The following is a 13,330-nucleotide window of genomic DNA, read 5'->3' as shown; positions in this document are numbered from 1 at the left end:
TAATGGCGTCCCAGGGCTCCGTTTATTACGTGTGTTTTTGTTTTAGTTATTCTTACTTTTGTTATTTTCCTTCTTTTTTTTCCGCCACGCACCCTAAACTGCACAACAAGGTGTTCATGCTGTATCAACGCGGAGAGTTTTATTGGGTAAATCCGCCTGCTTGTTACTGTTACTGTAACTATAAACATTGGGAAAGTCCCTGGCGCCTAGGCGAATTCAGTATACCGCCGCTAGATGGCGCCAACATCTCTTGGATCATTGGAGCCGCGTCTAAACAGAACAGAAACTATGGCACTCGTGTCCTGAGAAACGTGAGTATTTGCTACGAAAATTAAAAATAATGGGGGAAAAAAAATCAAGTTTCATATAGAGCTAATAACTATCAACATAAAAAATATAAAGCTTGTTTGGGGGGAAAAACTTTCAATATTTCAATATGAGTATTCCATCTGGGGGCATCTTAATGATTCCTGGAACCGCATTCTTTGTGCTTAGTGTGGATACTGGATTTGTGGTGGAAACCACTATGCATGGTGGGTAGAATTCGTGTCTTAACATCAGTCGTCTGGATTTCCTCCTTTATCTAACTTATTAATCTAGCAGGGTTGCCACTTTGCTTGTTGTATTCTAAGGTACTTATAGCGAGGGAGTGGACCTGAGAAGACTATATATATATATATATATATATATATATATATATATATATATATATATATATATATATATATACATATATATATATATAGCCAGGTTTCAGGTTAAGCCAGGTTTCAGGTTGACAAGACTCTGATGACCATGTTCTACAGATCTTTTATAGAGTCCATACTCACTTTCTCTGCCATCTGCTGGTTTGCTCTTCTTAACGTAAAGAATAAAAATGCCATATCCAAGATTATCAAGGTATGTAGTAAAATCACAGGCGTCCAACAGAAAAACATGACTGAAATATACAACGAGCAGGTAATTAGGAAGGCTGAGTCCATCTTGGATAATTACACCCATCCCTTACACAACCAATTTCAGTTTCTACCCTCTGGTTCCCGTTTTAAATATCCACCAGCCCGGACAAATACATACAAGCACTCTTTTCTTCCCTCTGCTGTCCAGCTGCTAAACGCTACCAGGAAAAGCAGATAGTCATACGTTGCATACATATAGGCCCTCGCTTTATTCATTCTCTGCGCTGCACATATTTATATATATTTATTCACCTTACTTTTATATTTTATGTGTTTCTTGTGTTTTTATGTGTGAAGTGTGAATATTTATTACTGCTACTGCACAAAAATTGCCCATATTGGGACAAATAAAGTTACTACTACTATATATATATATATATATATATAGATAGATAGATATATATATATATAGATATATCTATATATCTATATATATATATATAGATATCTTATATATATATATCTATATCTATCTATATATATATCTCTCTATCTCTCTATATCTCTATATCTAGATCTCTATATTCTATCTCTCTCTATCTCTCTCTCTATATCTCTCTCTATCTCTATCTCTATCTATATATATATATATATCTATCTATATATATATATATATATAGTCTCATGGTATATATGGTCTTATATAAATATATAGTCATATATATTGTTTCGAATCCTACCCGCGGTCCTTTGCCGCATGTCTCTCCCCCTCTTCCACCCCCCTTCCTGTCAGCCTACTTTCAGAAAAAGCGAGCCACAAGAGCCGCAAAAAAATCGCCAAAAAAAACAAAACAAAAAAGGTATTGACATATGAAATTAGCTGATTTGCCATAGTGAACTAAGAACAGGGTGCAGAGATTTTGCTTTTTTTTATTTAAGCTGCTTATCTTCTGGTTAAATAGTAATAAAAAAGGAAACTGTTATCAGACCACAATAACTAACCCAAGCCATGACAGGAATTAAAAACAGTTATTCTGTGAATGTTTACTGGAAGTTCTCAGAAAAGCAACCCACAGTAGGGGTCACCGCCACCACAGGCAACAGAATCATCCTGTGAAAAACAGAAGGCGCTGGTTCAAAAGTAAATGTCTACAAAGCAGCATATGCAAATATATTAAAGCACAAATCACAGCATGAACATTGGCAAGTATCAAATTAAACTGTAACAATTTTAGTCTAGTTTAGAGCAGCCAGAGCATCAGGGAGGGAAAAAAAGGCTCATTTTGTGGGTGCAGATAACTTTACAGCATCTGCTTGCAGCTCAAACACACAACGGTATGGATGCTCACAGATGCTGGTGGCTTTCTGGTGGCACCGTGGGAATAGAGCTCTCCCAGCGCTGGGATTTGGGGCCATGATGATTTTTTTTGTGCACTTGTGAAATCTGTATATTAACCAGCAGTGCGTCATACAGGCTCTTACGGTAAGCTTCATTTACATTCCTGCTTGCCACACTGAAGACACATGTTAACCACTTCCAAAGCTCTGGGGAAGCCTCATCTGCAACGGAAACTGTGAACATGAACATTTTGGATTTTATGTCCTCAGCATCCTTCTGAAGCTCAGATTCTCTCGCCACTCGTTTGGGTTCCTCAGGCCCATCTGGCAGTTACCCTGACCAGGAGATCCAACTCACTACCAGGTGATTAGTTGACAGCAGTACCCTTGTCTGGACCTGAGTGTCCAGAAAACACAATAAAGATGCAGGCCTGAAGACAGGATTGCAGGACTAATTACTGACCTTTGGTACAAGGCTTGACCATGGTCTAGCAGATTAGTCCAAATAACAACAAAATACATTTTACTTTCAGGTCAGGGACGGTGTTTTTTCCAATCACAGCCCTCCTCCAGGTAACGCCATCATTTCTCACATGAGCATTGAAGTCCCCCAGGACTACAATAAAATCCAAGGAGGCACCCCATTCCAGGACAGCTGTTCATTGAACGAGCACCGACAGCAGTCAGAACCTTCCCTCTTGCAATTTGGAGCTGCAAGAAGGTGGCCGTCTCACAGGAGATAAACTCCAACATCAAAGCCTGCCAGCTTGGTTGGTCTGCTCAGTTCAGACGTTCCAGGTTGTTTGCAGTGTTTCTCTATCAAGTCATGTCCAAATAATCCTCCTGGAGTCTAAACTGACATTTTATCAAACATGAACTGGCTCTCAGGCAGCACGTCCATGCTGTTCGAACATGACGTTTTTTTTTTTTTTTTTTTAAAGGATTTTAGATGTTCATCTTTACTTCACATCACACAGCGATTACCAAGTGACTTGAAGGATTCTTTCTATAGTTAAAGACCTCTTTCAGGGAATTTCGCACATGTTATGATTCTGGTCTGTCTGCATGCTCCCTCACGCTCCACCTGCACCACAGCAATTAGCATCATTTCACGCACCTGTGTGCTGCTGCCACAATCAAGCTGATTCCATGCACCTGTTTTCCTGCCTTTATATACTGAAGCTCCACAGACCGTTGGTGCCAGATTATTGAAAGCCACATGTAAGCAGACGTCCACCGGTGTTTTCATGTCAGCGGAGGTCTGCTGTCCTTCTGATTTCTGACTCACTAGCCCTGCCAAGCCTGTGGATCTTCGTGAATATTACAACCTGCCTGTCGCAGAACCGCACCTGGCTCACAGAACCAACTCAAGCTTCTGGCGCGCTGCTAAATCAGTCTGCTTTAAAAGAAGCCAGCTCTGGTTAGCCTCTCTCCGTGACATTATCACTCCCTGCTGTCTCAGCTTTTTGGCTTTCCCAATTCACATAGGAGTCACTGATCAGAACCTCGAACCCTCCCTGGATTCTGGGAAGGTTAGGGGCTTTTTCTGAGTCTGTTTACCATCAAACTCTTCTCAGCAGCGCACTAAAGCCTGTTCTCCTCTTCCCGTGATTCCTGTCTGTTCCAGCGGCAGATTCTATCCTCACACCAGCTGCTCTTTTATAATAAATCCTTTAAACCACTTCCTGTGTCTGGCTGAAATTTTAGATCCTCTGTTTTCCTCAATACAGAATATTTCCTGTTAAAACTAGAAATTTGCACAAAAAATTTTTTTTTCCAAAATTAAATCAGACTCACCCTTATTATAACAATTCTAACAATTTGTGAAATTTAGAAGTTTACATAAATTACCTTAAACAAATCCACCTACGGGTATTTACAAAGTAACCTTGACATATTGCACTGCCATGACCTGGGTCAAACTCTTTGGGTCTCCTACAGGTTTCTCACCATAGTTTGCTGGAATGTGGGGCCTTCTTCCTGACAGAACTGGTGTTATTGTGTCTATTGACCCTGAGAGCATTTACAAACTCGTTTGTCTGGGGCACACTCCTCCTCCGTGAGTAATTTTATGACTGTACATTTCCATAGTTTTTATAGTTGCATGCCACTGTTTGAACAGATTAATGTGACCCTTTCAGGCATCTGGAAATTGTACCCAATGACGAACCAGACTTGTAGAGGTCCACAGTTCTCCTGATATCTTGGCTTACTGCTTTTTTTTTTTATTATTACCCTGATGTCACACAAGGAATGTGTGTTTGAGGTGTTGCCTCAAAATACACCCACAGGTGTGCCTATTTTTATCTAACATGTAGATTTTAATGTACCAAAAAAGGCCATCATCATGATCATCTGGGCTTCTCCGGATAGTTTAAAGGCATATCAATCCTGGAGTATGAAAACTTCTGACTTTGAAAAAAGGAATAAGAAAAATATAATTCTGGCATTTTGTAAAAAGAAGATTCTGTTATTCCTGACTGACCTAAACCAGCAAAAATTCATTTATTTATTTATTTTTATCAGATAGCAGTTGAAATTGTTGTCTTTTTATAGCGTATAACATCTGGTTGCAAGCTAACCCCCCCCCCCCCCCCCCCACCCACCCCAGGCGGTCCCTCTGAACATCTAAAAGGCAGAGTACCAAGATCAATACCTTGCTTACCTGCACCAGTCAAACCATATTTTCCTCTTTTGTTGAAAATACACATATTCATATTAACAAGAATGGTGATTAACTTGGTTAATAAATGTGATGTTAAATTTATAGAGAAGTCTCCAAAATAAGGTTGGATAGGTTGTGCCTACCTCTGCAACTGGTATAAATAAACAACGAGCTTCATGCAGTTTGCAGGAATACGCAATCGGTCAGGAAGTGTGACATCAACAACATGGTTACGGTTCTGTTTTACCGGGTGATGCAACAACATGCAGTTTTTTTTTCGTCATGATGAATCAAAACTTTCTGCGAATGGTCTGCAATACCAGGTGTAGCAGAGGGTTGTAGATTTACATCATGTCCTTACATTGTCAAACCATCATAGTAGTTGTGGGGTTTTAGGATATGTTTAGCAAAGCATCCTTGTCACTTAGTGGGACCTCCAAGTCAGTATGTTGGTTATAAATGTGATTTTAAATCTGAGAATAAGGTTGAATTTAACTTTTTCTGTTCCAATTTTTGTACATACCATATTTTCAGAAGCACGTTTGTCTTTGTCTCACTTTACACTGATACTTTTATGGCATTTTATGTAATAGAGCAGTACAAAGTAAAGTATAATTGTGACGTAGAAGAACACATAGTTTTTATTTTTACACACAGCTGCACTTTGTCTACTAATTATGTGACTTCTATTGAATGCATTAGACTTAATTTATGGGTATTAAAATGAAGGGAGAAGACAATATATGCATATCAAATATTTCCATGTGAAGTTTCTCTTTTGCCCACCTTGCTGTTATCCATTGCTTTGGGTTGCCAAATTATTTACAACACCATAAAAAAATACATTGAAATATGTGGTTTTGATGTGACCATATTAGAAAGATTCCAGGGGTATACATGCTCTTGCAAGGCACTGTGGTATAAATAGAGTATAACATAATTGAATAGAATAGAAATATCCTTTATTGTCCCTCAGTGGGAAAATTCAGGGGTACCAGCATCAATTTGACAGGTAAGTGAAAGCAAGCAGATTCACACAAAGGTAAAGATATACGTAAAACACCCAAAGCAAGAATTAGAAGATATGTATGTATATTTCTGACTTAGGTACATCATACTATTTAAAAGAAATGGTAAACAACAACAAAAACAAAACGTAAAGGAGGGAAAGCAACAACAAAATCAAAAACAGCTCAGGAGTGCAACCACAGAGTTGTTTCGGGTTCTTGTGGTCGACAGAGAGGCTATCCCAGAGATGTACAGAGTTCTGGAGATCCTGAGGTCATCTTGTAGAAGCACAACCATCTGGAGGGTCGTGGCTGCAGAAGCTTGGAGGTCAGCCCATGGAGGATCCACCGAGACTCTTGTCTGGAGGTCGACCGTGGAACATGGAGGTGAACAGAGATACACAGAAACACAATGGACAATACAACAGAGATCATTTCTAAAGTACAAAAAACGCCAGAAAGAACTTAATGTAGAAAACATACACATAACAAATGGAAATCCCCAAACTCCCAAGGACCATTACATGGTATTTTTGCTGATTCCTCCTAAAAAAATGGGTGCAGTTGACTCAGGTTTGTAGGCTGCCTTGTTCACACACACCTTTTCAGCTCTGTCCACAATTTGTCTATAGTCACTCCAAAACATTGTGCTTAAGGCTTTGTAAGTAATATTAGCGGTGTCCTTGGGGTAATTATCAGTTTGACAGATGTATCTATGTTCAAGCTTTTACTTTTGGGTTGATGTCTTGATATGCTGCTACTATACTTCCACATCATTGTCTTTGTTCATGATGCTGTTTTGAAAAGTTCATCTGTTGCTCCTGCAACCTAGATTCCTCCAATGCTGCCTCACTTACTGAGGATGAGGTAATTATGTTTGGAAGGATGCCAATGATTTTATTTAGGGGTGTCAGAGCACAATGGGGCCTTAATGCGTGTGTATACTACATTTTTATTTGTCTAAATTCTGAAAACTACATAATTTTTTTCTCCAAACCCTGCTTAATTATATACCACTTTGTGTTTATTGCGTAAAAACCCAATTAAAGTTCATAATTTGGCAAATTGCAAAAAGGTTCAAGAGTTATGAGTACTTTTATCAAGGCAACACACTATAGCCTAGTTGCATCATACTATAACAGAATTTAATAGGTCAGTTTTTTGTGTAAGATAACAGAATCACAGCCCATGTTGCCACTTGCGTTAATTCATATTTCTATTAATGTTTATCTGTTATTTCCCCTTGTAAAATATCAATATTGTATTAGCACTTGTTCTATACTACACAACAGTGATGCTAATTATTTGATTTAATATGGGGGACATGGGATCGAATTCCGTTTGCATTAGGAAGGGCAACTGCAATGTAGCAATGTCCATAAAGGCCGGACTCTTTGCCTTTACTTTTAACAGACCACAGGGCATGTCTCCAAAAGTTAGGGTTTATGTTCCTGAGTGCATTTGCAAACTTCAATCTGCCTTTTGAATGTTGTTTTTGGAGTAATGGCTTCTTCCTTCCTGAGCGGCTTTTCAGCTCATGTCAATTCAGAACTGGCTTTACTGTGGGTAATGACACATTCTTGCGAGCTTCAGCCAGGATCTTCATGAGTTGTCTTCCTGTCATTCTGGGATTGATTCTCACATTTCCCTCCAAAACATGTTAATCTCTGGGACACCAAAATGGTATCTTTCTCTTAAGGGTTGATGGCTGGACATTGTCATGATGTTTATGGCATATAAACAAATATATGCTTCCAAATATAATATATTTGAAAGTAAAAAGGAGAAGCAGCTTGATTTCTCTCGTGATCGAATAGAGAAGTGGAAACATGTGTCAAATGTTTATTTATTGATGTGACGTGTGGGAATGGATTTGACCATGAAACTACAGGTTAATAGTAGTTCACTGATTGGCTCTGTCTCCAGTGACAGGTATAAACTTGGAATACGGTTTCTGTTTTCGATTTTGAGCATGACGCTTAGCTAAACAGGTTGCTATTCATACATTTTACCATGAGAGATTGCAGCTCTCTTAATATGTTATTTTTCCCTTTTATTTTCGTCTGAGGCATTCGTCATTTTTTTTCCTTCCTCTTTGTCTTTAAATTCATGTGAGTGTGTTTCATGCCACTGCATAAACCTAGATGAGCTCATATATAGGATGCGGGGGCGGAATTACAAAATAAAAACACATTACAAAATAAAAACACATTAGTAAAACTTAAAAACCTTTATTTCTTTGACGTTTACTGGACAGTTTCTCACATGGCAGTTATCTTAAACTTAAACCAGGCTTTAAAATAAATGTTATATATTTATTGTAGTTGTAGCTTTACATGTTTTCACATTTTACAATTTAATTAAAATTAAATTCAGTAAAAGTAAAAAGAGAGAGATTATTTTCAGTAAAGACAAATTAAAGCACGGGTGTTGGCTTTTTCCCGTCTACAACAGGACAACAAGTGATTTGTTTACAACTCCTCTCACACCCTCAAAGCTGCAACAAATAGAAAAATGCTGAAAATCTGGGGATACCTGTGACTAAGACAGCTTTGAGCTTTAATTTAAACAGTAGTGTGTTGTGGTTGAAGGGAGTCTTTTTCCAAAATGATCAATCAAACACGTTGGGTTGCAGCTGTCTAGACTAAATAAATACCGGGCTTCCCTGGATGATGTAACTTTACCATTTACACCCTTTTCTTTTCTCATTTTCTTTTTTTTTTTTTCTTAAATAATGATATGGGACAGATTCTCTCAAGTGCACGCTGCTAGAGTGTGAAATAATTAACACAGGATATGTTATTCAGCTCTTTTATGGTTCTCTCCTCAACTCATATTTGTTGGTAACGTCCTTGCATGAACAAAACTTCGTTTTACTATCAGGATCAAATGGAGGAAATGTGAGTAACACAAGCATCATAGTCATTAAGAAGTCAGCTTTGAGGGAGATTTTAACTCAGAAATTCCCCTACAAACTGCAAGACAAAGCCCATTGTTTTAGAGGAAGTTGTATTACATTGCACTGAAAGGTCTGGCAAACAGATGCATGTGTGCCAGAGGACCAATGTAGGACGCACACATATAACACCGGAGGACAAGGTTGTCTAACATCACCAACAACGACAAGATGATTTATTTATCAGCCACATTATAGAAACTCGTACTAACGTTCCTGCCTGTTTATCTCTGGCTGCTTTTTGAATTTGTGAACGTGAGGGAAGTTGGTTCAGTTCCTACGAGTGTGTGTGTGCTAATTCTCACACAGATGAATCATCTTTCATCCTGTGGTTTAGCGTCACAAACAGAAAGCAGGACATAAACACGCTCAGACCCAGGGCACTTTGCAGTAGTCAACCTAACTTAACAAGCATATTCATGGGTTTAGGAAGAAGTGCCTGAAAAGAAAGCATTCATGCACAGTGGAATCATGCAAATCTCCCCACAGAAAGACCTGAGCCAGGGATTGAACCCAGGACATTTTTGCAACAAGGTAAAAAGTGCAACAAGCAACACTGTGAAGTCTATGCCAAGGAATCATTGATTATTAATGCTATTCTGCATGTAATTACAAGCAGAACATGCAAACAGATGAATAAATATGCATTTATTATTATTTTTGAGATTGACGTCCATCTGCTGTTTGCATTCTGTTTCACCTTCCCTGCTCTGTTGCCGGTAAGGTTCCTTTCCACGGTCAGACAGCAGCAAGTTATTGAAAGCCTTAGCCAGTAGATGTCCAGCATTATTCCCATCCCTGACTTCCTTGTTACAACAATGACCATGTTCTCTGGATTTCCCTACCTTGTCTTGCCCTTGTTGGACTTCTAGCAAGCTTCTAATTTCTGGACAACTACCTCGGTTCCCTCTCACAGCTCATGAGCCCTGCCTCTTGTTCCCGATGATGTTCCTGCAGATCTCTGACTCCCTGCGTATGACCCAAGCCTGTCTCCCGGACTCGATGCAGTCTCAGCTCCTCTGCAGCGCTTCCTGCTGGTTTCTGCATGAGCGAATGCAGCCGCTTCAGACGACCACATGCCCTGAGAAGGTCAGTGGCTTTTGTTCTGAATCTTATCGTCATCTTTGACTCTGCTACAGCCAGTAACCAGTTCTTCTCCTTCTCGGTTGTTCCAGTTCAAGCTACCTGAGGCTTCCTATGTGAGGAATTTGCCAGAAGTCTGGGCATCAATTAGTCCCAAAGTTAGAGAAACACAATAGAGACTGAAACAATACACCTGTCAGTAAGTGGGAGGCTTAATAAGGACATCAAGTTCCTAGTAATCAAGTACCCTCAGTAACCTTTTGTGCTGGGGACCACGTGGCTCAATGGACCTAATTCCAACACTAACCGGATGAGGGATTAGATTTTGGGCTTGGCCCAGGAGTGCTGGTCAACCTGCCTCCTTGAGGCCATTTCAGCTTCCTTCCCTCCTTTTGATGTGCAGGAGACCTATCTCGACCTCTCTAGAGTTCCCGTTCACTCTTACGATCTTAAGGTGGCGTTCAACGAACACAAGGCCACCTCCTTACCTCCTCATAGGTCCTATGATGGTTCTATCTTCCTGTTACCAGGTACTTCTCCTTTCCACTTTCCTCACCAGAACACTAAGCCATGCAGAACCACGTTGACAGCTCCCTTCGAGCGGGGATCATTCGGCCTTCCTCGTCAAATGATTTGTTGTCGGAAAGAAGGGTGGTTCCCAGGCTCTCTTCATAACGATTTCTCTGTGTTTCAAGCCAGCGCTCCTCACACCTAAGCCACAGCCACCACTGACATTTTAATAGGCTGCAGTGCTTCATGATGGTTTCTCGGTTTTCAACCTACCTGATTTCCTGCTTCCCACCACTTAGTTTCTTAGTCTCCTGTTTGAGATAATTTGGGCTTTCTGCAGAAATTGAATCATGATAAAATATTTTTAGCTGATTCAAATGATGTCAAAAATGTACGTAAATACAGAGCTATACATACACTCCTATTTAGATTCGAATAAGTATCCATTACAACTTTGAAAGATACAACAGGTTTTTTTTTAGCCATCAACAATTTTCTGGCATAACTTTGGTTGAATATCTGGCAATTCTTCTCATCAGGAATGGTAGAGTTTATGTATGTAGGATGGTTTTCTGCCAGAGACTCATCTTTAAGCCCACAAATATTAATAGTGCTAAGGTTTGTCAGAAGCTTCATCTTACCCTGCTTTATTTAGTTAGCAACAAGTTGTTTCCATCTTCCTGCTAATTTGCCGTTGATGTGAGGGAAAGTTGGTGAACTAGAAGGCAGTCGTCCTTTTTCATCTTTCCACCCACTCTGAGCAACGCACCAGTACCCAAAACCCAAGTACCCAAAACAGCAAAACAGAGCCTCAAGACGATGTCACTACCACCATGTTCGACAGACGATGTAGAGTCCTAACTTTTTGAAATCATCTGACCTTTACTCTTCCAAACTAAATTAATTACTAATGCCAAACAGTCCAAGCTCTGTCATCTGTGCATTGATATTATTTCCAGAAGGCAATTTGCCTCTGAGGTGTTGGTTTAAAGAAGGGGATTTAACACATTTTAATTTGCGCAACCTGTTCTTGTTTCTGAAAATGACAGAAGTTGTTTTTTGTATAATTCATTACATTACACAACGGGAGAAGAAAGTTAAAAATGTATCTATGATCCGGGCGCGCTTGTGGCACAGCAGGTAGAGCGACCCATATACGGAGGCCTTAGTCCTTGACCCAGTCGACCCGAGTTCAAATCCGACCCACGGTCCTTTGCCGCATGTCTCTCCCCCTCTTCCACCCCCCTTCCTGTCAGCCTACGTTCAGAAAAAGCAAGCCACTAGAGCCGCAAAAAAAAAAAAAAAAATACATCTATGGAAAGCTTTTGTGATATACATGTTTAATTTGAGCAAGATTCTAACCACAAATGCAGGTGCAGTGCAATGCATGATAAAAGGGAAGTAAAAAAAAAAACTTACACAAGCATGCAATTTAGAAAGAAAATCATGACAAATTTTAATATAAAGAAGAATGAGGAGAAAAACAATTATGTTAGCAATTAAAGCAAAAGGAAAGCGAAATTTCCGACTATTTACTATTTTAGCTGAAAGAAAAACCTAAATAAACAATTCTTTCACCGGTGATTTGATAGAGTCAGCTTAGTCTCTGACTGTATTTATTGTGAAATAAATACAGTTGCTCTTCTTATAAAGGGTGATAAAAGAAAGATTTCCATCAAGGTTCAGATCTGAACCTAGTTATAAATAAATTATGAATAATTTACATGCATAGCTCTAGAGAAGTGTACATTTTCAAAGTTACATTTATTTGGGCATTTTTGACAAAGACTCCTCTCCCACATCTTCAGTGTGGGTTTAGAAAGGTGTCACTTCTTGTCACGTATTACCATCAATAAGGATGTCACTCTGTCAGATGCTTTCTTTGACCACATTGCCTATTTTGGATATGCGTTTTTTTCTTCTTCTTCAAATAACTGGTCTTTAAGAGGAAGGGGGGTGTTTCAGTATGTGTCACAGGACATGACAAATTATCTGATTTGCTCAGCAGCCGCATGTAAGTAGTGTTTTCATCAGGTCTCCTGGACACCTCCTACTTGTAAAATCTCAGTATTTAAACGGAAGGAGCAGAGAGAGGATCATCACCAACACAACAACAAGCAAGTTTAGTCCAGCTCGTCGCAACAACTCCGTGCCACATCGCTGAAAAAGCAGAAAGCAGTCGGACAGAGACGTCGAAAGGGTGAAGCAGATCTGTGAAACCTTCTGTTACATTTCAGTGAAATGTTAGATCTTTTTGTTTTTACAGCAAGTAATCTTTCACTGTGCAACCGATTCTTTATTATCTCGTCAACAACTTACATCTAGAACATCTAGGAGTTTGATATGTGCGTATTTCTGAACTAATGAGATGCAAAGTGCACATGCGCGTAATCTACTAACCTAAATTGATAGGAACTCATTGTACAGATAGAAACATGTTTGCAGTACAGAACCAGACGCAGTAAACATCCTCCGGGAGCTGATCGCACCATTTTATTACCATTTCTTATAAAATACATAATAATATTAAATAAATTGATCCGTGCAAAAGCAAACAAAAAAATTACATGCTAGATATCTATAATACTTCCTCCTGGACTAGTCATGGCTGAGAGATCTGAGTTTTTTTCTTGCAGTTTGAAACCAGGTAATGAGAAACATCAAACTGACGGTGGTGGAAATGTTTTTTTTGTATTTCGTCGGTTCAATCCGAGAGAGAAACCACTTGTGTCGTCACATGCTTTGTAATGATCTCCATATTAGGAAGGTTAAGGTAGGGAAGGTTTACTTTATGCAATCAGCCTCTGTTGCAAAGTTCAATTTTTGTATTCCTTTTTTTCCCCCCCTCCCAGGCAAAATATCCCATAAAAGC

This window comes from Fundulus heteroclitus, chromosome 22 (genome assembly GCF_011125445.2).
Source record: "Fundulus heteroclitus isolate FHET01 chromosome 22, MU-UCD_Fhet_4.1, whole genome shotgun sequence".
Classification (NCBI taxonomy): domain Eukaryota; kingdom Metazoa; phylum Chordata; class Actinopteri; order Cyprinodontiformes; family Fundulidae; genus Fundulus; species Fundulus heteroclitus.
Note: the sequence above shows the minus strand (reverse complement) of the source record.